This window comes from Cetorhinus maximus, unplaced genomic scaffold (genome assembly GCF_964194155.1).
Source record: "Cetorhinus maximus unplaced genomic scaffold, sCetMax3.hap1.1 HAP1_SCAFFOLD_325, whole genome shotgun sequence".
Lineage (NCBI taxonomy): Eukaryota > Metazoa > Chordata > Chondrichthyes > Lamniformes > Cetorhinidae > Cetorhinus > Cetorhinus maximus.
The window spans coordinates 402,352-424,711 of NW_027596275.1; positions in this window are offsets into that span (position 1 = coordinate 402,352).

Genomic DNA, 22,360 nt, shown 5'->3' on the forward strand with positions numbered 1-22,360 from the left:
TGTGTGTGAAAGAGTGCTTCTGTGTTCACTGTGTGTGGGAGTGTGTGTCTGTGTTCATCGTGTGTGTGTGAGCGAGTGTGTCTGTATTCACTGTGTGTGTCTGTTATCACTGTGTGTGTGGTAGAGTGTGTCTGTGTTCACTGTGTGTATGTGTGAGAGTGTGTCTGTGTTCATTGTGTGTGTGAGAGAGAGTGTGTCTGTGTTCACTGTGTTTAAGTGTCAGTTTTCACAGTGTGTGCATGAGCGATTGTTTCTGTATTCACTGTGTGTATGTTTGAGAGAGAGTGTCTGTGTTCACTGTGTGTGTGTGAGAGAGCATGTCTGTGTTCACTGTGTGTATGTGAGAGTGTGTCTGTGTTTACTGTGTGTGTGTGAGAGAGAGTGTCTGTGTTCACTGTTTGTGAGTGAGATTGTGCCTGTGTTCACTGTGTGTGCATGAGACAGTATGTCTGTGTTCACTGTGTGAGTGTGAGAGAGTGTGTCTGTGTTCACTGTGTGTGTGTGAGAGAGTATGTCTGTGTTCACTGTGTGTGTGTAAGAGAGTGTGTCTGCGTTCACTGTGTGTGTGTGTGAAAGAGTGCATCTGTGTTCACTGTGTGTGAGAGTGTGTGTCTGTATTCATTGTGTGTGCGTGAGTGAGTGTGTCTGTATTCACTGTGTGAGTGTAAGAGAGTGTGTCTGTGTTCACTGTGTTTGTGTGATAGAATGTGTCTGTGTTCACTCTGTGTGTGAGAGAGTGTGGCTGTGTTCACTGTGTGTGTGAGGGAGTATGTCTGTGTTTACTGTGTGTCTTTGAGTGTGTCTGTGTTCACTGTGTGTGTGTAAGAGAGTGAGTCTGCGTTCACTGTGTGTGTGTGAAAGAGTGCTTCTGTGTTCACTGTGTGAGTGAGAGTGTGTGTTTTTCCTTACTCTGTTTGTGTGGGAGAGTGTGTCTCTGTTCACAACGTGTGTGTGAGAGAGTGTGTCTGTGTGCACTATTTGTGTGCGAGAGAGAGAGTTTATCTGTGTTCACTGCGTGTGTGAGAGAATATGTCTGTGTTCACTGTTTGTGTGTGTGAGACAGTGTGTCTGTGTTCACTGTGTGTGTGTGAGAGATTGTGTCTGTGTTCACAGTGTGTGTGTGAGAGAGTGTGTCTGTGTTCACTGTGTGTGTGTTTGAATGAGTGCATCTGTGTTCACTGTGTGTCTGTGAGAGAGTGTGTCTGTGTTCATTGTGTGTGTGTGAGAGAGTGTGTCTGTGTTCACTGCGTGTGTGTGTCAGTTTTCACTGTGTGTGCATGAGCGATTGTTTATGTATTCACTGTGTGTATGTGTGAGAGTGTGTCTGTGTTCACTGTGTGTGTGAGAGAGAGTGTGTCTGTGTTTACTGTTTGTATGTGTGTGTGCCTGTGTTCACTGTGTGTGTGTGAGAGTGTATGTCTGTGTTCACTGTGTGAGTGTGAGGGATTGTGTCTGTGTTCACTATGTGTGTATGAGGGAGTGTGTCTGTGTTCACTGTGTGTGTGTGAAAGAGTGCTTCTGTGTTCACTGTGTGTGTGAGAGTGTGTGTCTGCATTCACTGTGTGTGTCTGAGAGAGTGTGCGTCTGTGTTCACTGTGTGTGTATGTGTTAGTGTGTCTCTGTTCACTGTGTTTGTGTGATAGAATGTGTCTGTGTTCACTCTGTGTGTGAGAGCATGTGGCTGTGTTAATTGTTTGTGTGTGTGAGTGTGTGCCTGTGTTCACTGTGTGTGTGAGAGAGTATATCTGTGTTCAGTGTGTGTGTGAGAAAGTGTGTCTGTGTTCACTGTGTGTGTGTGTGTGTGTGTGTGTGTGTTTAAGAGGGTGTGTCTGTGTTCACTGTGTGTGTGAGAGAGTTTGTCTCTGTTCACTGTGTTTGTGTGAGAGAGTGTGTCTCTATTCACTATGTTTGTGTGTGAGGGTGTGTCTGTGTTCACTGTGTGTGTGTGTGTGTGTCAGAGATTGGGTCTGTGTTCACTGTGTGTGTGTGTGTGTGTGAGAGAGAGTGTGTCTGTGTTCACTGTGTTTGTGTGAGCGTGTCTGTGTTCACTTGTGTGTGAGGGAGTGTGTCTCTGTTCTCTGTGTGTGTGTGAGATTATGTCTTTGTTCACTGTGTGTGTTTGAGTGTGTCTGTGTTTAGTGTGTGTGTGTGAGAGAGTGTGTCTGTGTTAACTGTGTGTGTGTGTGAAAGAGTGCTTCTGTGTTCACTGATTGTGTGTGAGGGTGGGTGTGTGTTCACTATGTGTGTGAGAGAGTGCATCTGTGTTCACTGTGTGTGTGTGTGTGTTTGTGTATGAGAGAGTGTGTTTATGTTCACTGTGTGTGTGTGACAGAGTGTGTCTGTGTTCACTGTGTGTGTGTGAGAGTGTGTCTGTGTTCACTGTGTGTGTGAGAGTGTTTCTGTGTTCACTGTGTGTGTGTGACAGAGTGTGTCTGTGTTCACTGTGGGTGTGTGTGAGAGAGTGTGTCTGGGTTCAATGTGTGTGTGTGAGAGTGTGTGTGTGTTCTGTGTGTGTGCGAGAGAGTGTTTCTGTGTTCACTGCGTGTGTGTGAGGGAGTGTGTCTCTGTTAACTGCGTGTGTATGTGTGTGTGTTAGAGTGTGTGTCTATGTTCACTTTGTGTGTGTGAGAGAGTGTGTCTGTGTTCACTGTGTATGTGTCAGAGAGTGTGTTTGTGTTCACTGTGTGTGTGTTAGTGTGTGTGTCTGTATTCACTGTGTGTGTGTGAGGAAGTGTGTCTGTGTTCACTGTGTGCATGAGTGAGTTTGTCTGTGTTCACTGTGTGCATGAGAGTGTCTGTGTTCACTGTATGGGTGATAGAATGTGTCTCTGTTCACTATGTGTGTGTGTCAGAGTGTCTATGTTCACTGTATGTGTGTGAGCAAATGTGTCTGTTTTCACAATGTGTCAGAGAGTGTGTCTGTGTTTACTGTGTGGGTGTGTGTGTGTGAGAGAGTGTGTCTGTGTTCACTTTGTGTGTGCGAGAGTGTCTGTGTTCACTGTGTGAGTGACAGTGTGTGTCTGAGTTCATTGTGTATGCGTGAGCGGGTGTGTCTGTGTTCACTGTGTGTGTATGTCTTAGTTTGTCTGTGTTCCCTGCGTGTGCGTGAGAGAATGTGTCCACGTCCATTGCCTGTGTTTACTGTGTGTGTGTGAGAGAGTTTGTCTGTGTTCACTGTGTGTGTTTGAGCGAGTCTGTCAGTATTCACTGTGTGTGTGTGAGAGAGTGTGTCTGTGTTCACTGTCTGTGTGTGTGAGGATGTCTGTGTTCACTGTGTGTGTGTGAGAGAGCGTGTCTGTGTTCACTGTGTGTGTGTGTGAGAGAGTGTGTATCTGTGTTCACTGTGTGTGTGAGAGAGTGTGTCTGTGTTCACTGCGTATGTGTGGGGTAGTCTGTCTGTGTTCACTGTCTGTGTGTGAGGCAGTTGGTCAGTGTTCACTGTGTGTGTATGTGTGTGTGAGAGAGAGAGTGTGTCTTTGTTCAGTGTATGTGTGGGAGTGTGTGTGTGTTAACTGCGTGTGTGAGAGTGTGTGTCTGTATTCACTGTGGGTGTGTATGAGAGAGTGTGTCTGAGTTCAATGTGTGTGTGTGAGAGTGTGTGTGTGTTCTGTGTGTGGGCGAGAGTGTGTGTCTGTGTTCACTGCATGTGTGTGAGGGAGTGTGTTTCTGTTCACTGTGTGTGTGTGTGTGTGTATGTGTGTTAGAGAGTGTGTCTATTTTCACTTTGTGTGTGTGAGAGAGTGTGTTTTTGTTCACTGTGTGTGTGTGAGAGAGTATGTCTGTGTTCATTGTATGTGTGTGAGAGTGTATTTGTTCACTGTGTTTCTGTGTGTCTGTGTTCACTGTATGTGTGTGAGAGAATGTGTCTCTGTTCACTGTGTGTGTGAGAGAGTGTGTGTCTGTGTTCACTGTGTGTGTCTGTGTTAGATTGTCTGTGTTCACTTTGTGTGTGTGAGGGAATGTGTCTGTGTTCACTGTGTGAGTGTGTGTGTGTGAGTGTGTGTCGGTGTTCATTGTGTGTGTAAGGGTGCTTTTTGTTCACTGTGTGTATGTGAGGGAGTGTGTCTGTGTTCACTGTATGTGTGTGAGAGAGTGTGTCAGTGTTCACTGTGTGTGTGTGAGAGATTGTGTCTGTATTCACTGTGTGTGTGTGAGTGTGTCTGTGTTCACTGTGTGTGTGAGAGATTGTGTCAGTGTTCACTGTCTGTGTGTGTGAGAGAGTGTGTCTGTGTTCACTGTCTGTGTGTGTGAGGGAGTGTATCTGTGTTCACTGTGTGTGTGTGAGAGAGTGTGTCTGTGTTCACTGTCTGTGTGTGTGTGAGAGAGTGTGTCTGTGTTCACTTTGTGTGTGTGAGGGAGTGTGTCTGTGTTCACTGTGTGTGTGAGAGTGTGTGACTGAGTTCATTGTGTGTGCGTGAGCGGGTGTGTCTGTATTCACTGTGTGTGTGTGAGAGTGTGTGTGTCTGTGTTCACTGTCTGTGTGTTAGTGAGTGTGTCTGTGTGGGTGTGTGTGTATGAGAGAGTGTGTCTGTGTTCACTGCGTATGTGTGAGGTAGTGTGTCTGTGTTCACTGTGTGTGTGTGTGTGAGTGTGTCTTTGTTCACTGTGTGTGTGAGAGTGTGTGTCTGAGTTCATTGTGTGTGCATGAGCGGGTGTGTCTGTATTCACTGTGTGTGTGTGAGAGTGTGTGTGTCTGTGTTCAATGTGTGTGTATGTGTTAGTTTGCCTGTGTTCACTGTGTGTGTGAGTGAGAGTGTGTCTGTGTTCACTGTCCGTGTGTGAGGCAGTTTGTCAGTGTTCACTGTGTGTGTATGTGTGTGTGAGAGAGAGAGTGTGTCTTTGTTCAGTGTGTGTGTGAGGGAGCGTGTGTGTATTAACTGCGTGTGTGAGAGTGTGTGTCTGTGTTCAATGTGTGTGTGTGAGAGAGTGTGTCTGTGTGTGTGTGAGAGAATATGTCTGTGTTCACTGTTTGTGTGTGTGAGAGAGTGTGTCTGTGTTCACTGTCTATGTGTGAGGCAGTTTGTCAGTGTTCACTGTGTGTGTATGTGTGTCTGAGAGAGAGAGCGTGTCTGTGTTCACTGTGTGTGTGTGAGAGAGAGTGTGTGTCTGTGTTCACTGTGTGTGTCAGAGAGTGTGCCTGTGTTCACTGTCTGTGTGTTAGTGAGTGTGTCTGTGTGTGTGTGTGTGTGTGTGTGAGAGAGTGTGTCTGTGTTCACTGCGTATGTGAGAGGTAGTGTGTCTGTGTTCATTGTGTGTGCGTGAGTGGGTGTGTCTGTATTCACTGTGTGTGTGTGAGAGAGTATGTGACTGTGTTCACTGTGTGTGTGTGTTAGTTTGCCTGTGTTCACTGTGTTTGTGTGAGAGAATGTGTCTGTGTTCACTGTGTGTGTGTGTGTGAGTGAGAGTGTGTCTATGTTCACTGTATGTGTGTGTGTTTGAGCGAGTGTGTCTGTATTCACCCTGTGTGTGTGAGGGAGTGTGTCTGTGTTCACTGTGTATGTGAAAGAGTGTGCCCTTGTTCACTGTGTGTGTGAGAGTGTGTGTCTGAGTTCAATGCATATGTGTGAGGGGGTGTGTCTCTGTTCACTGCATGTGTGTGTGAGAGTGTGTGTCTGAGTTCATTGTGTGTGCATGAGCGGGTGTGTCTGTATTCACTGTGTGTGTGTGAGAGTGTGTGTGTCTGTGTTCAATGTGAGTGTATGTGTTAGTTTGCCTGTGTTCACTGTGTGTGTGAGTGAGAGTGTGTCTGTGTTAACTGTTTGTGTATGTGTGTGTGAGAGAGAGAGTGTGTCTTTGTTCAGTGTGTGTGAGGGAGCGTGTGTGTGTTAACTGCGTGTGTGAGAGTGTGTGTCTCAGTTCACTGTGGGTGTGTTTGAGAGACAGAGTGTGTCTTTGTTCAATGTGTGTATGTGGGAGTGTGTCTGTGTTCACTGTGTGTGTGTGAGGGTGTCTGTGTTCACTGTGTGTGTCAGAGAGTGTGTTTGTCTTCACTGTCTGTGTGTTAGTGAGTGTGTCTATGTTCACTGTATGGGTGTGGGTGTGGGTGAGAGAGTGTGTCTGTGTTCACTGTGTGTGTGTGAGGAAGTGTGTCGGTGTTCACTGTGTGTGTGTGAGGAAGTGTGTCTGTGTTCACTGTGTGCATGAGTGAGTTTGTCTGTGTTCACTGTGTGCATGAGAGTGTCTGTGTTCACTGTATGGGTGATAGAATGTGTCTCTGTTCACTATGTGTGTGTGTCAGAGTGTCTATGTTCACTGTATGTGTGTGAGCAAATGTGTCTGTTTTCACATTGTGTCAGAGAGTGTGTCTGTGTTCACTGTCTGTGTGTTAGTGAGTGTGTCTGTGTTTACTGTGTGGGTGTGTGTGTGTGAGAGAGTGTGTCTGTGTTCACTATGTGTATATGTGAGGGTGTGTCTGTATTCACTGTGTGTGTGTGAGTGTGTGTCTGTGTTCACTGTGTGTGTATGTGTTAGTTTGTCTGTGTTCACTGTGTGTGTGTATGAGAGAGTGTCTGTGTTCACTCTGTGTGTGTGTGTGTGTGTGTTTGTGTGTGAGAGAGTGTGTTTATGTTCACTGTGTGTGTGACAGAGTGTGTCTGTGTTCACTGTGTCTGTGTGTGAGAGAGTGTGTCTCTGTTCACTGTGTGTGTGTGAGAGAGTGTGTCTGAGTTCACTGTGTGAGAGAGTGTTTCTGTGTTCACTTTGTGTTTCTGTCAGATTGTGTCTGTGGTCACTGTGTGTGTGTGAGAGATTGTGTCTGTGTTCATTGTGTGTGTGTGAGAGAGAGAGAGAGTGTGTCTGTGTTCACTGTGTGTGAGGGAGTGTGTCTGTGTTCACTGTGTGTGTGAGGGAGTGTGACTGTGTTCACTGTGTGTGTGTGAGGGAGTGTGTCTGTGTTCACTGTGTGTGTGAGGGAGTGTGACTGTGTTCACTGTGTGTGTTTGAGTGTGTCTGTGTTCACTGTGTGTGTGTGAAAGAGTGCTTCTGTGTTCACTGTGTGTGGGAGTGTGTGTCTGTGTTCATCGTGTGTGTGTGAGCGAGTGTGTCTGTATTCACTGTGTGTGTCTGTTATCACTGTGTGTGTGGTAGAGTGTGTCTGTGTTCACTGTGTGTATGTGTGAGAGTGTGTCTGTGTTCATTGTGTGTGTGAGAGAGAGTGTGTCTGTGTTCACTGTGTTTAAGTGTCAGTTTTCACAGTGTGTGCATGAGCGATTGTTTCTGTATTCACTGTGTGTATGTTTGAGAGAGAGTGTCTGTGTTCACTGTGTGTGTGTGAGAGAGCATGTCTGTGTTCACTGTGTGTATGTGAGAGTGTGTCTGTGTTTACTGTGTGTGTGTGAGAGAGAGTGTCTGTGTTCACTGTTTGTGAGTGAGATTGTGCCTGTGTTCACTGTGTGTGCATGAGACAGTATGTCTGTGTTCACTGTGTGAGTGTGAGAGAGTGTGTCTGTGTTCACTGTGTGTGTGTGAGAGAGTATGTCTGTGTTCACTGTGTGTGTGTAAGAGAGTGTGTCTGCGTTCACTGTGTGTGTGTGTGAAAGAGTGCATCTGTGTTCACTGTGTGTGAGAGTGTGTGTCTGTATTCATTGTGTGTGCGTGAGTGAGTGTGTCTGTATTCACTGTGTGAGTGTAAGAGAGTGTGTCTGTGTTCACTGTGTTTGTGTGATAGAATGTGTCTGTGTTCACTGTGTGTGTGAGAGAGTGTGGCTGTGTTCACTGTGTGTGTGAGGGAGTATGTCTGTGTTTACTGTGTGTCTTTGAGTGTGTCTGTGTTCACTGTGTGTGTGTAAGAGAGTGAGTCTGCGTTCACTGTGTGTGTGTGAAAGAGTGCTTCTGTGTTCACTGTGTGAGTGAGAGTGTGTGTTTTTCCTTACTCTGTTTGTGTGGGAGAGTGTGTCTCTGTTCACAACGTGTGTGTGAGAGAGTGTGTCTGTGTGCACTATTTGTGTGCGAGAGAGAGAGTTTATCTGTGTTCACTGCGTGTGTGAGAGAATATGTCTGTGTTCACTGTTTGTGTGTGTGAGACAGTGTGTCTGTGTTCACTGTGTGTGTGTGAGAGATTGTGTCTGTGTTCACAGTGTGTGTGTGAGAGAGTGTGTCTGTGTTCACTGTGTGTGTGTTTGAATGAGTGCATCTGTGTTCACTGTGTGTCTGTGAGAGAGTGTGTCTGTGTTCATTGTGTGTGTGTGAGAGAGTGTGTCTGTGTTCACTGCGTGTGTGTGTCAGTTTTCACTGTGTGTGCATGAGCGATTGTTTATGTATTCACTGTGTGTATGTGTGAGAGTGTGTCTGTGTTCACTGTGTGTGTGAGAGAGAGTGTGTCTGTGTTTACTGTTTGTATGTGTGTGTGCCTGTGTTCACTGTGTGTGTGTGAGAGTGTATGTCTGTGTTCACTGTGTGAGTGTGAGGGATTGTGTCTGTGTTCACTATGTGTGTATGAGGGAGTGTGTCTGTGTTCACTGTGTGTGTGTGAAAGAGTGCTTCTGTGTTCACTGTGTGTGTGAGAGTGTGTGTCTGCATTCACTGTGTGTGTCTGAGAGAGTGTGCGTCTGTGTTCACTGTGTGTGTATGTGTTAGTGTGTCTCTGTTCACTGTGTTTGTGTGATAGAATGTGTCTGTGTTCACTCTGTGTGTGAGAGCATGTGGCTGTGTTAATTGTTTGTGTGTGTGAGTGTGTGCCTGTGTTCACTGTGTGTGTGAGAGAGTATATCTGTGTTCAGTGTGTGTGTGAGAAAGTGTGTCTGTGTTCACTGTGTGTGTGTGTGTGTGTGTGTGTGTGTTTAAGAGGGTGTGTCTGTGTTCACTGTGTGTGTGAGAGAGTTTGTCTCTGTTCACTGTGTTTGTGTGAGAGAGTGTGTCTCTATTCACTATGTTTGTGTGTGAGGGTGTGTCTGTGTTCACTGTGTGTGTGTGTGTGTGTCAGAGATTGGGTCTGTGTTCACTGTGTGTGTGTGTGTGTGTGAGAGAGAGTGTGTCTGTGTTCACTGTGTTTGTGTGAGCGTGTCTGTGTTCACTTGTGTGTGAGGGAGTGTGTCTCTGTTCTCTGTGTGTGTGTGAGATTATGTCTTTGTTCACTGTGTGTGTTTGAGTGTGTCTGTGTTTAGTGTGTGTGTGTGAGAGAGTGTGTCTGTGTTAACTGTGTGTGTGTGTGAAAGAGTGCTTCTGTGTTCACTGATTGTGTGTGAGGGTGGGTGTGTGTTCACTATGTGTGTGAGAGAGTGCATCTGTGTTCACTGTGTGTGTGTGTGTGTTTGTGTATGAGAGAGTGTGTTTATGTTCACTGTGTGTGTGTGACAGAGTGTGTCTGTGTTCACTGTGTGTGTGTGAGAGTGTGTCTGTGTTCACTGTGTGTGTGAGAGTGTTTCTGTGTTCACTGTGTGTGTGTGACAGAGTGTGTCTGTGTTCACTGTGGGTGTGTGTGAGAGAGTGTGTCTGGGTTCAATGTGTGTGTGTGAGAGTGTGTGTGTGTTCTGTGTGTGTGCGAGAGAGTGTTTCTGTGTTCACTGCGTGTGTGTGAGGGAGTGTGTCTCTGTTAACTGCGTGTGTATGTGTGTGTGTTAGAGTGTGTGTCTATGTTCACTTTGTGTGTGTGAGAGAGTGTGTCTGTGTTCACTGTGTATGTGTCAGAGAGTGTGTTTGTGTTCACTGTGTGTGTGTTAGTGTGTGTGTCTGTATTCACTGTGTGTGTGTGAGGAAGTGTGTCTGTGTTCACTGTGTGCATGAGTGAGTTTGTCTGTGTTCACTGTGTGCATGAGAGTGTCTGTGTTCACTGTATGGGTGATAGAATGTGTCTCTGTTCACTATGTGTGTGTGTCAGAGTGTCTATGTTCACTGTATGTGTGTGAGCAAATGTGTCTGTTTTCACAATGTGTCAGAGAGTGTGTCTGTGTTTACTGTGTGGGTGTGTGTGTGTGAGAGAGTGTGTCTGTGTTCACTTTGTGTGTGTGAGAGTGTCTGTGTTCACTGTGTGAGTGACAGTGTGTGTCTGAGTTCATTGTGTATGCGTGAGCGGGTGTGTCTGTGTTCACTGTGTGTGTATGTCTTAGTTTGTCTGTGTTCCCTGCGTGTGCGTGAGAGAATGTGTCCACGTCCATTGCCTGTGTTTACTGTGTGTGTGTGAGAGAGTTTGTCTGTGTTCACTGTGTGTGTTTGAGCGAGTCTGTCAGTATTCACTGTGTGTGTGTGAGAGAGTGTGTCTGTGTTCACTGTCTGTGTGTGTGAGGATGTCTGTGTTCACTGTGTGTGTGTGAGAGAGCGTGTCTGTGTTCACTGTGTGTGTGTGTGAGAGAGTGTGTATCTGTGTTCACTGTGTGTGTGAGAGAGTGTGTCTGTGTTCACTGCGTATGTGTGGGGTAGTCTGTCTGTGTTCACTGTCTGTGTGTGAGGCAGTTGGTCAGTGTTCACTGTGTGTGTATGTGTGTGTGAGAGAGAGAGTGTGTCTTTGTTCAGTGTATGTGTGGGAGTGTGTGTGTGTTAACTGCGTGTGTGAGAGTGTGTGTCTGTATTCACTGTGGGTGTGTATGAGAGAGTGTGTCTGAGTTCAATGTGTGTGTGTGAGAGTGTGTGTGTGTTCTGTGTGTGGGCGAGAGTGTGTGTCTGTGTTCACTGCATGTGTGTGAGGGAGTGTGTTTCTGTTCACTGTGTGTGTGTGTGTGTGTATGTGTGTTAGAGAGTGTGTCTATTTTCACTTTGTGTGTGTGAGAGAGTGTGTTTTTGTTCACTGTGTGTGTGTGAGAGAGTATGTCTGTGTTCATTGTATGTGTGTGAGAGTGTATTTGTTCACTGTGTTTCTGTGTGTCTGTGTTCACTGTATGTGTGTGAGAGAATGTGTCTCTGTTCACTGTGTGTGTGAGAGAGTGTGTGTCTGTGTTCACTGTGTGTGTCTGTGTTAGATTGTCTGTGTTCACTTTGTGTGTGTGAGGGAATGTGTCTGTGTTCACTGTGTGAGTGTGTGTGTGTGAGTGTGTGTCGGTGTTCATTGTGTGTGTAAGGGTGCTTTTTGTTCACTGTGTGTATGTGAGGGAGTGTGTCTGTGTTCACTGTATGTGTGTGAGAGAGTGTGTCAGTGTTCACTGTGTGTGTGTGAGAGATTGTGTCTGTATTCACTGTGTGTGTGTGAGTGTGTCTGTGTTCACTGTGTGTGTGAGAGATTGTGTCAGTGTTCACTGTCTGTGTGTGTGAGAGAGTGTGTCTGTGTTCACTGTCTGTGTGTGTGAGGGAGTGTATCTGTGTTCACTGTGTGTGTGTGAGAGAGTGTGTCTGTGTTCACTGTCTGTGTGTGTGTGAGAGAGTGTGTCTGTGTTCACTTTGTGTGTGTGAGGGAGTGTGTCTGTGTTCACTGTGTGTGTGAGAGTGTGTGACTGAGTTCATTGTGTGTGCGTGAGCGGGTGTGTCTGTATTCACTGTGTGTGTGTGAGAGTGTGTGTGTCTGTGTTCACTGTCTGTGTGTTAGTGAGTGTGTCTGTGTGGGTGTGTGTGTATGAGAGAGTGTGTCTGTGTTCACTGCGTATGTGTGAGGTAGTGTGTCTGTGTTCACTGTGTGTGTGTGTGTGAGTGTGTCTTTGTTCACTGTGTGTGTGAGAGTGTGTGTCTGAGTTCATTGTGTGTGCATGAGCGGGTGTGTCTGTATTCACTGTGTGTGTGTGAGAGTGTGTGTGTCTGTGTTCAATGTGTGTGTATGTGTTAGTTTGCCTGTGTTCACTGTGTGTGTGAGTGAGAGTGTGTCTGTGTTCACTGTCCGTGTGTGAGGCAGTTTGTCAGTGTTCACTGTGTGTGTATGTGTGTGTGAGAGAGAGAGTGTGTCTTTGTTCAGTGTGTGTGTGAGGGAGCGTGTGTGTATTAACTGCGTGTGTGAGAGTGTGTGTCTGTGTTCAATGTGTGTGTGTGAGAGAGTGTGTCTGTGTGTGTGTGAGAGAATATGTCTGTGTTCACTGTTTGTGTGTGTGAGAGAGTGTGTCTGTGTTCACTGTCTATGTGTGAGGCAGTTTGTCAGTGTTCACTGTGTGTGTATGTGTGTCTGAGAGAGAGAGCGTGTCTGTGTTCACTGTGTGTGTGTGAGAGAGAGTGTGTGTCTGTGTTCACTGTGTGTGTCAGAGAGTGTGCCTGTGTTCACTGTCTGTGTGTTAGTGAGTGTGTCTGTGTGTGTGTGTGTGAGAGAGTGTGTCTGTGTTCACTGCGTATGTGAGAGGTAGTGTGTCTGTGTTCATTGTGTGTGCGTGAGTGGGTGTGTCTGTATTCACTGTGTGTGTGTGAGAGAGTATGTGACTGTGTTCACTGTGTGTGTGTGTTAGTTTGCCTGTGTTCACTGTGTTTGTGTGAGAGAATGTGTCTGTGTTCACTGTGTGTGTGTGTGTGAGTGAGAGTGTGTCTATGTTCACTGTATGTGTGTGTGTTTGAGCGAGTGTGTCTGTATTCACCCTGTGTGTGTGAGGGAGTGTGTCTGTGTTCACTGTGTATGTGAAAGAGTGTGCCCTTGTTCACTGTGTGTGTGAGAGTGTGTGTCTGAGTTCAATGCATATGTGTGAGGGGGTGTGTCTCTGTTCACTGCATGTGTGTGTTAGAGAGTGTGTCTATGTTCACTTTGTGTGTCTTAGAGAGTGTGTCTGTGTTCACTGTGTCTGTGAGAGAATGTGTCTGTGTTCACTCGGTGTGTGTGAGGGAGTGTGTCTGTGTTCACTGTGTGTGTGTGAGACAGTGTGTGTCTGTGTTCACTGTGTGTGTCAGAGAGTGTGTCTGTGTTCACTGTCTGTGTGTTAGTGAGTGTGTCTGTGTGGGTGTGTGTGTATGAGAGAGTGTGTCTGTGTTCACTGCGTATGTGTGAGGTAGTGTGTCTGTGTTCACTGTGTGTTGGAGAGTGTGTCTTTGTTCACTGTATGTGTGAGAGTGTGTGACTGAGTTCATTGTGTGTGCGTGAGCGGGTGTGTCTGTATTCACTGTGTGTGTGTGAGAGTGTGTGTGTCTGTGTTCACTGTCTGTGTGTTAGTGAGTGTGTCTGTGTGGGTGTGTGTGTATGAGAGAGTGTGTCTGTGTTCACTGCGTATGTGTGAGGTAGTGTGTCTGTGTTCACTGTGTGTGTGTGTGTGAGTGTGTCTTTGTTCACTGTGTGTGTGAGAGTGTGTGTCTGAGTTCATTGTGTGTGCATGAGCGGGTGTGTCTGTATTCACTGTGTGTGTGTGAGAGTGTGTGTGTCTGTGTTCAATGTGAGTGTATGTGTTAGTTTGCCTGTGTTCACTGTGTGTGTGAGTGAGAGTGTGTCTGTGTTAACTGTTTGTGTATGTGTGTGTGAGAGAGAGAGTGTGTCTTTGTTCAGTGTGTGTGAGGGAGCGTGTGTGTGTTAACTGCGTGTGTGAGAGTGTGTGTCTCAGTTCACTGTGGGTGTGTTTGAGAGACAGAGTGTGTCTTTGTTCAATGTGTGTATGTGGGAGTGTGTCTGTGTTCACTGTGTGTGTGTGAGGGTGTCTGTGTTCACTGTGTGTGTCAGAGAGTGTGTTTGTCTTCACTGTCTGTGTGTTAGTGAGTGTGTCTATGTTCACTGTATGGGTGTGGGTGTGGGTGAGAGAGTGTGTCTGTGTTCACTGTGTGTGTGTGAGGAAGTGTGTCGGTGTTCACTGTGTGTGTGTGAGGAAGTGTGTCTGTGTTCACTGTGTGCATGAGTGAGTTTGTCTGTGTTCACTGTGTGCATGAGAGTGTCTGTGTTCACTGTATGGGTGATAGAATGTGTCTCTGTTCACTATGTGTGTGTGTCAGAGTGTCTATGTTCACTGTATGTGTGTGAGCAAATGTGTCTGTTTTCACATTGTGTCAGAGAGTGTGTCTGTGTTCACTGTCTGTGTGTTAGTGAGTGTGTCTGTGTTTACTGTGTGGGTGTGTGTGTGTGAGAGAGTGTGTCTGTGTTCACTATGTGTATATGTGAGGGTGTGTCTGTATTCACTGTGTGTGTGTGAGTGTGTGTCTGTGTTCACTGTGTGTGTATGTGTTAGTTTGTCTGTGTTCACTGTGTGTGTGTTAGAGAATGTGTCTGTGTTCATTGTGTGTGTGTGTGTGAGTGTGTGTCTGTGTTCACTGTGTGTGTATGTGTTAGTTTGTCTGTGTTCACTGTGTGTGTGTTAGAGAATGTGTCTGTGTTCATTGTGTGTGTGTGTGTGTGTGCGTGTGAGTGTGTTTGCGTTCACTGTGTGTGTGTGAGAGAGCGTGTCTGTGTTCACTGTGTGTGTGTGAGAGAGTGTGTGTCTGTGTTCACTGTGTGTGTCAGAGAGTGTGTCTGTGTTCACTGTCTGTGTGTTAGTGAGTGTGTCTGTGTGGGTGTGTGTGTATGAGAGAGTGTGTCTGTGTTCACTGTGTATGTGTGAGGTAGTGTGTCTGTGTTCACTGTGTGTTGGAGAGTGTGTCTTTGTTCACTGTGTGTGTGAGAGTGTGTGACTGAGTTCATTGTGTGTGCGTGAGCGGGTGTGTCTGTATTCACTGTGTGTGTGTGAGAGTGTGTGTGTCTGTGTTCACTGTCTGTGTGTTAGTGAGTGTGTCTGTGTGGGTGTGTGTGTATGAGAGAGTGTGTCTGTGTTCACTGCGTATGTGTGAGGTAGTGTGTCTGTGTTCACTGTGTGTGTGTGTGTGAGTGTGTCTTTGTTCACTGTGTGTGTGAGAGTGTGTGTCTGAGTTCATTGTGTGTGCATGAGCGGGTGTGTCTGTATTCACTGTGTGTGTGTGAGAGTGTGTGTGTCCGTGTTCAATGTGTGTGTATGTGTTAGTTTGCCTGTGTTCACTGTGTGTGTGAGTGAGAGTGTGTCTGTGTTCACTGTTTGTGTGTGTGAGAGAATGTGTCTGTGTTCACTGTCCGTGTGTGAGGCAGTTTGTCAGTGTTCACTGTGTGTGTATGTGTGTGTGAGAGAGAGAGTGTGTCTTTGTTCAGTGTGTGTGTGAGGGAGCGTGTGTGTATTAACTGCGTGTGTGAGAGTGTGTGTCTGTGTTCAATGTGTGTGTGTGAGAGAGTGTGTCTGTGTGTGTGTGAGAGAATATGTCTGTGTTCACTGTTTGTGTGTGTGAGAGAGTGTGTCTGTGTTCACTGTCTATGTGTGAGGCAGTTTGTCAGTGTTCACTGTGTGTGTATGTGTGTCTGAGAGAGAGAGCGGGTCTGTGTTCACTGTGTGTGTGTGAGAGAGAGTGTGTGTCTGTGTTCACTGTGTGTGTCAGAGAGTGTGCCTGTGTTCACTGTCTGTGTGTTAGTGAGTGTGTCTGTGTGTGTGTGTGTGTGAGAGAGTGTGTCTGTGTTCACTGCGGATGTGAGAGGTAGTGTGTCTGTATTCACTGTGTGTGTGTGAGAGAGTATGTGACTGTGTTCACTGTGTGTGTGTGTTAGTTTGCCTGTGTTCACTGTGTTTGTGTGAGAGAATGTGTCTGTGTTCACTGTGTGTGTGTGTGTGTGAGTGAGAGTGTGTCTATGTTCACTGTATGTGTGTGTGTTTGAGCGAGTGTGTCTGTATTCACCCTGTGTGTGTGAGGGAGTGTCTCTGTGTTCACTGTGTATGTGAAAGAGTGTGCCTTTGTTCACTGTGTGTGTGAGAGTGTGTGTCTGAGTTCACTGCATATGTGTGAGGGGGTGTGTCTCTGTTCACTGCGTGTGTGTGTTAGAGAGTGTGTCTATGTTCACTTTGTGTGTCTTAGAGAGTGTGTCTGTGTTCACTGTGTCTGTGAGAGAATGTGTCTGTGTTCACTCGGTGTGTGTGAGGGAGTGTGTCTGTGTTCACTGTGTGTGTGAGAGTGTCTGTGTTCACTGTGTGTGTCAGAGAGTGTGTCTGTGTTCACTGTGTTTGTGTGAGAGAGTGTGTCTGTGTTCACTGTGTGTGTGCGAGAGTGTCTTTGTTCACTGTGTTTCTGTGTGTCTCTGTTCACTGTATGTGTGTGAGGGAAAGTATCTCTGTTCACTGTGTGTGTGAGAGAGTGTGTCTGTGTTCACTGTGTATGTAAGGGTGCTTCTGTGTTCACTGTGTGTATGTGAGGGAGTGTGTCTGTGTTCATTGTGTGTGTGAGAGAGAGAGTGTGTCTTTGTGCAGTGTGTGTGAGGGAGCGTGTGTGTGTTAACTGCGTGTGTGAGAGTGTGTGTCTCTGTTCACTGTGGGTGTGATTGAGAGAGAGATTGTGTCTTTGTTCAGTGTGTGTATGAGGGAGTGTGCGTATGTTAACTGCGTGTGTAAGAGTGCGTGTCTGTGTTCACTGTGGGTCTGTGTGAGAGAGTGTGTCTGTGTTCAATGTGTGTGTGTGAGAGAGTGTGTCTGTGTGTGAGTGAGAGAATGTGTCTGTGTTCACTGTTTGTGTGTGTGAGAGAGTGTGTCTGTGTTAACTGTCTGTGTGTGAGGCAGTTTGTCAGTGTTCGCTGTGTGTGTATGTGTGTGTGAGAGAGTGCATATTTATTCAGTGTGTGTGTGAGGGAGTGTGTGTGTGTTAACTGCGTGTGTGAGAGTGTGTGTCTGTGTTCACTGTGAGTGTGTGTGAGAGAGTGTGTCTGTGTTCAATTTGTATGTGTGGGAGAGTGTGTGTGTGTTCTGTGTGTGTGTGAGAGAGTGTGTCTGTGTTAACTGCGTGTGAGTGAGGGAGTGTGTCTCTGTTCACTGCGTGTGTGTGTGTGTTAGACAGTGTGTCTATGTTCACTTTGTGTGTGTGAGAGAGTGTGTCTGTGTTCACTGTGTGTGTGAGAGAGAATATGTCTGTGTTCACTGTGTGTGTGACAGTGTGTCTGTGTTCACTGTGTGCGTGTCAGAGAGTGTGTCTGTGTTCACTGTCTGTGTGTTAGTGAGTGTGTCTGTATTCACTGTGGGTGTGTGAGGAAGTGTGTCTGTGTTCACTGTGTGCATGAGTGAGTGTGTCTGTGTTCACTGTGTGCGTGGGAGTGTCTGTGTTCACTGTATGTGTGTGAGCAAATGTGTCTGTTTTCACATTGTGTCAGAGAGTGTGTCTGTGTTCACTGTGTGTGTTAGTAATTGTGTCTGTGTTCACGGTGTGGGTGTGTGTGTGTGTGAGAGAGTGTGTCTGTGTTCACCATGTGTATGTGTGAGGGTGTGTCTGTGTTCACTGTGTTTCTGTGAGCGGGTGTGTCTGTATTCACTGTGTGTGTGTGAGAGAGTGTGTGTCTGTGTTCACTGTGTGTGTATGTGTTAGTTTGTCTGTGTTCACTGTGTGTGTGTGTGAGAGAGCGTGTCTGTGTTCAGTGTGTGTGTGTGAGAGAGTGTGTGTCTGTGTTTACTGTGTGTGTATGTGTTAGTTTGTCTGTGTTCACTGTGTGTGTGAGAGAATGTGTCTGTGTTCATTGTGTGTGTGTGTGTGAGTGTGTTTGATTTCACTGTGTGTGTGTGAGAGAGCGTGTGTCTGTGTTCACTGTGTGTGTGTGAGAGAGTGTGTGTCTGTGTTCACTGTGTGTGTCAGAGAGTGTGTCTGTGTTCACTGTCTGTGTGTTAGTGAGTGTGTCTGTGTGGGTGTGTGTGTGTGAGAGAGTGTGTCTGTGTTCACTGCGTATGTGTGAGGTAGTGTGTCTGTGTTCACTGTGTGTTGGAGAGTGTGTCTTTGTTCACTGTGTGTGTGAGAGTGTGTGACTGAGTTCATTGTGTGTGCGTGAGCGGGTGTGTCTGTATTCACTGTGTGTGTGTGAGAGTGTGTGTGTCTGTGTTCACTGTGTGTGTCAGAGGGTATGTCTCTGTTCACTGTCTTTGTGTTAGTGAGTGTGTCTGTGTGGATGTGTGTGTGTGCGTGAGAGAGTGTGTCTGTGTTCACTGCGTATGTGTGAGGTAGTGTGTCTGTGTTCACTGTGTGTGTGTGAGAGTGTGTCTGAGTTCATTGTGTATGCGTGAGCGGGTGTGTCTGTATTCACTGTGTGTGTGTGAGAGTGTGTGTGTCTGTGTTCACTGTGTGTGTATGTGTTAGTTTGACTGTGTTCACTGTGTATGTGAATGAGAGTGTGTCTATGTTCACTGTATGTGTGTGTGTTTGAGAGAGTGTGTCTGTATTCACCCTGTGTGTGAGGGAGTGTGTCTGTGTTCACTGTGTATGTGAAAGAGTGTGCCTTTGTTCACTCTGTGTGTGAGAGTGTGTCTGAGGTGATTGTGTCTATGTGTGAGAGAGTGTGTTTACGTGCACTGTGTGTGTGAGAGAGCGTGTCTGTGTTCACTGTGTGTATCTGTGAGTGTGTCTGTGTTCACTGTGTGTGTGGGAGAGTATGTTTGTGTTCACTGTTTATGTGTGAGAGTATGCCTGTGCTCATTGTGTGTGTGTGAGATTGTCTGTGTTCACTGTGTGTGTGAGAGAGCGTGCCTGTGTTTACTGTGTGTATGTGAGAGAGTTTGTCTGTGTTCACTGTGTGTGTTTGAGCGAGTGTGTCTGTATTCACTGTGTGTGTGTGAGAGAGTGTGTCTGTGTTCACTGTGTGTGTGTGAGAGAGTGTGTCTGTGTTCACTGTGTGTGTGTGAGAGATGGTGTCTGTGTTCACTATCAGTGTGTGAGGCAGTTTGTCAGTGTTCACTGTGTGTGTATGTGTGTGTGAGAGAGAGAGTGTGTCTTTGTTCAGTGTGTGTGAGGGAGCGTGTGTGTGTTAACTGCGTGTGTGAGAGTGTGTGTCTCTGTTCACTGTGGGTGTGTTTGAGAGAGAGAGTGTGTCTTTGTTCAGTATGTGTATGAGGGAGTGTGTGTGTGTTCACTGTGTGTGTTTGAGTGAGTGTGTCTGTATTCACAGTGTGTGTGAGAGAGTGTGTCTGTGTTCAATGTGTGTGTGTGAGAGAGTGTGTCTGTGTTCACTGTCTGTGTGTGTGAGAGAGCGTGTCTGTGTTCACTTTGTGTGTGTGAGGGAGTGTGTCTGTGTTCACTGTGTGTGTGTGAGAGAATATGTCTGTGTTCACTGTTTGTGTGTGTGAGAGAGTGTGTCTGTGTTCACTGTCTGTGTGTGAGGCAGTTTGTCAGTGTTCACTGTGTGTGTATGTGTGTGTGAGAGAGAGAGTGTGTCTTTGTTCAGTGTGTGTGTGAGGGAGTGTGTGTGTGTTAACTGCGTGTGTGAGTATGTGTGTCTGTGTTCACTGTGGGTGTTTGTGAGAGAGTGTGTCTGTGTTCAATGTGTGTGTGTGAGAGTGTGTGTGTGTTCTGTGTGTGTGCGAGAGAGTGTGTCTGTGTTCACTGCATGTGTGTGAGGGAGTGTGTCTCTGTTCACTGCGTGTGTGTGTGTGTTAGAGAGTGTGTCTGTGTTCACTTTGTGTGTGAGAGTGTGTGCCTGTGTTCACTGTGTGTGTGTGAGAGAGTGTGTCTGTGTTCACTGTGTGTGTTTGTGTGTCTGAGAGAGAGTGTGTCTTTGTTCAGTGTGTGTGTGAGGGAGTGTGTGTGTGTTAACTGCGTGTGTGAGAGTGTGTGTCTGTGTTCACTGTGGGTGTGTGTGAGAGATTGTGTCTGTGTTCAATGTGTGTGTGTGAGAGAGTGTGTGTGTGTTCTGTGTGTGTGCGAGAGAGTGTGTCTGTGTTAACTGCGTGTGTGTGAGGGAGTGTGTCTCTGTTCACTGTGTGTGTGTGTGTTAGAGAGTGTGTCTATGTTCACTTTGTGTGTATGAGAAAGTGTGTCTGTGTTCACTGTGTGTGTGTGAGAGAATATGTCTGTGTTCACTGTGTGTGTAAGGGAGTGTGTCTGTGTTCACTGTGTGTGTGTCAGAGAGTGTGTTTGTGTTCATGTCTGTGTGTTAGTGTGTGTGTCTGTATTCACTGTGGGTGTGTGAGGAAGTGTGTCTGTGTTCACTGTGTGCATGAGTGAGTGTGTCTGTGTTCACTGTGCGTATGAGAGTGTCTCTGTTTACTGTATGTGTGTGAGCAAATGCGTCTGTTTTCACGTTGTGTCAGAGAGTGTGTCTGTGTTCACTGTCTGTGTGTTAGTGAGTGTGTCTGTGTTCACTGTGTGGGGGTATGTGTGTGTGAGAGAGTGTGTCTGTGTTCCCCATGTGTATGTGTGAGGGTGTGTCTGTGTTTCTGTGAGCGGGTGTGTCTGTGTTCACTGTGTGTGTGAGAGAATGTGTCTGTGTTCATTGTGTGTGTGTGTGTGTGTGTGTGTGAGTGTGTTTGTGCTCACTGTGTGTGTGTGAGAGAGAGCGTGTCTGTGTTCACTGTGTGTGTGAGAGAGTGTGTGTCTGTGTTCACTGTGTGTGTCAGAGAGTGTGTCTGTGTTCACTGTCTGTGTGTTAGTGAGTGTGTCTGTGTGGGTCTGTGTGTGTGCGAGAGTGTGTCTGTGTTCACTGTGTGTGTGAGAGTGTGTGTGTCTGTGTTCACTGTGTGTGTGAGAGTGTGTGTCTGAGTTCATTGTGTGTGCGTAAGCGGGTGTGTCTGTATTCACTGTGTGTGTGTGTGAGAGGATGTGTCTGTGTTCACTGTGTATGTGTGTGTGAGTGAGAGTGTGTCTATGTTCACTGTATGTGTGTGTGTTTGAGAGAGTGTGTCTGTGTTCACCCTGTGTGTGTGAGGGAGTGTGTCTGTGTTCATTGTGTATGTGAAAGAGTGTGCCTTTGTTCACTGTGTGTGTGAGAGTGTGTCTGAGGTCATTGTGTGCGCGTGAGTGAGTGTGTCTGTATTCACTGTGTCTATGTGTGTGAGAGTGTGTTTGAGTTCGCTGTGTGTGTGAGAGAACGTGTCTGTGTTCACTGTGTGTATCTGTGAGTGTGTCTGTGTTCACTGTGTGTGTGTGAGAGTGTGTTTGTGTTCACTGTTTATGTGTGTGAGTGTGCCTGTGCTCACTGTGTGTGTGTGAGATTGTCTGTGTTCACTGTGTGTGTGAGAGAGCGTGCCTGTGTTTACTGTGTGTGTGTGAGAGAGTGTGTCGGTGTTCACTCTCTTTATGTTTGTGTGAGAGAATGTGTCTGTGTTCACTGTCCGTGTGTGAGGCAGGTTGTCAGTGTTCACTGTGTGTGTATGTGTGTGTGAGAGAGAGAGTGTGTCTTTGTTCAGTGTGCGTGTGAGGGAGAGTGTGTGTATTAAGTGCATGTGAGAGAGTGTGTGTCTCTGTTCACTGTGGGTGTGTTTGAGAGAGAGAGTGTGTCTTTGTTCAGTGTGTGTGTGAGGGAGTGTGTGTTTGTTAACTGCGTGTGTAAGAGTGTATGTCTGTGTTCACTGTGGGTCTGTGTGAGAGAGTGTGTCTGTGTTCAATGTGTGTGTGTGAGAGAGTGTGCCTGTGAGTGTGTGAGAGAATATGTCTGTGTTCACTGTCTGTGTGTGAGGCAGTTTGTCAGTGTTCACTGTGTGTGTATGTGTGTCTGAGGGAGAGTGTGTCTTTGTTCAGTGTGTGTGTGAGGGAGTGTGTGTGTGTTAACTGCGTGTGTGAGAGTGTGTGTCTGTGTTCACTGTGGGTGTGTGTGAGAGATTGTGTCTGTGTTCACTGTGTGCATGAGTGAGTGTCTGTGTTCACTGTGTCTATGTGTGTGAGAGTGTGTTTGAGTTCACTGTGTGTGTGAGAGAGTGTGTCCGTATTCACTGTGTGTGTGTGAGAGTGTGTTTGTGTTCACTGTTTATGTGTGAGAGTGTGCCAGTGCTCACTGTGTGTGTGTGAGATTGTCTGTATTCACTGTGTGTGTGAGAGAGTTTGTCTGTGTTCACTGTGTGTGTTTGAGCGAGACTGTCTGTATTCACTGTGTGTGTGTGAGAGAGTGTGTCTGTGTTCACTGTGTGTGTGTGAGGAAGTGTGTCTGTGTTCACTTTGTGTGTGTGAGGGAGTGTGTCTGTGTTCACTGTGTGTGTGTAAGAGAGTGTGTCTGTGTTCACTGTGTGTGTGTGTGAGAGAGTGTGTCTGTGTTCACTGTCTGTGTGTGTGAGAGAGTGTGTCTGTGTTCACTTTGTGTGTGTGAGGGAGTGTGTCTGTGTTCACTGTTTGTGTGTGTGAGAGAATGTGTCTGTGTTCACTGTCCGTGTGTGAGGCAGTTTGTCAGTGTTCACTGTGTGTGTATGTGTGTGTGAGGGAGAGAGTGTGTCTTTGTTCAGTGTGTGTGAGGGAGCGTGTGTGTATTAACTGCGTGTGTGAGAGTGTGTGTCTCTGTTCACTGTGGGTATGTTTGAGAGAGTGAGTGTGTCTTTGTTCAGTGTGTGTGTGAGGGAGTGTGTCTGTGTTATCTGCGTGTGTGTTTGAGAGAGTGTGTCTCTGTTCACTGCGTGTGTGTGTGAGAGAGTGTGTCTATGTTCACTTTGTGTGTGTGAGAATGGGTCTGTGTTCGCTGTGTGTGTGTGAGAGAATATGTCTGTGTTCACTGTGTGTGTGTGAGAGAGTGTGTGTGTGTTCTGTGTGTGTGCGAGGGAGTGTGTCTGTGTTATCTGCGTGTGTGTGTGAGGGAGTGTGTCTCTGTTCACTGTGGGTGTGTTTGAGAGAGAGAGTG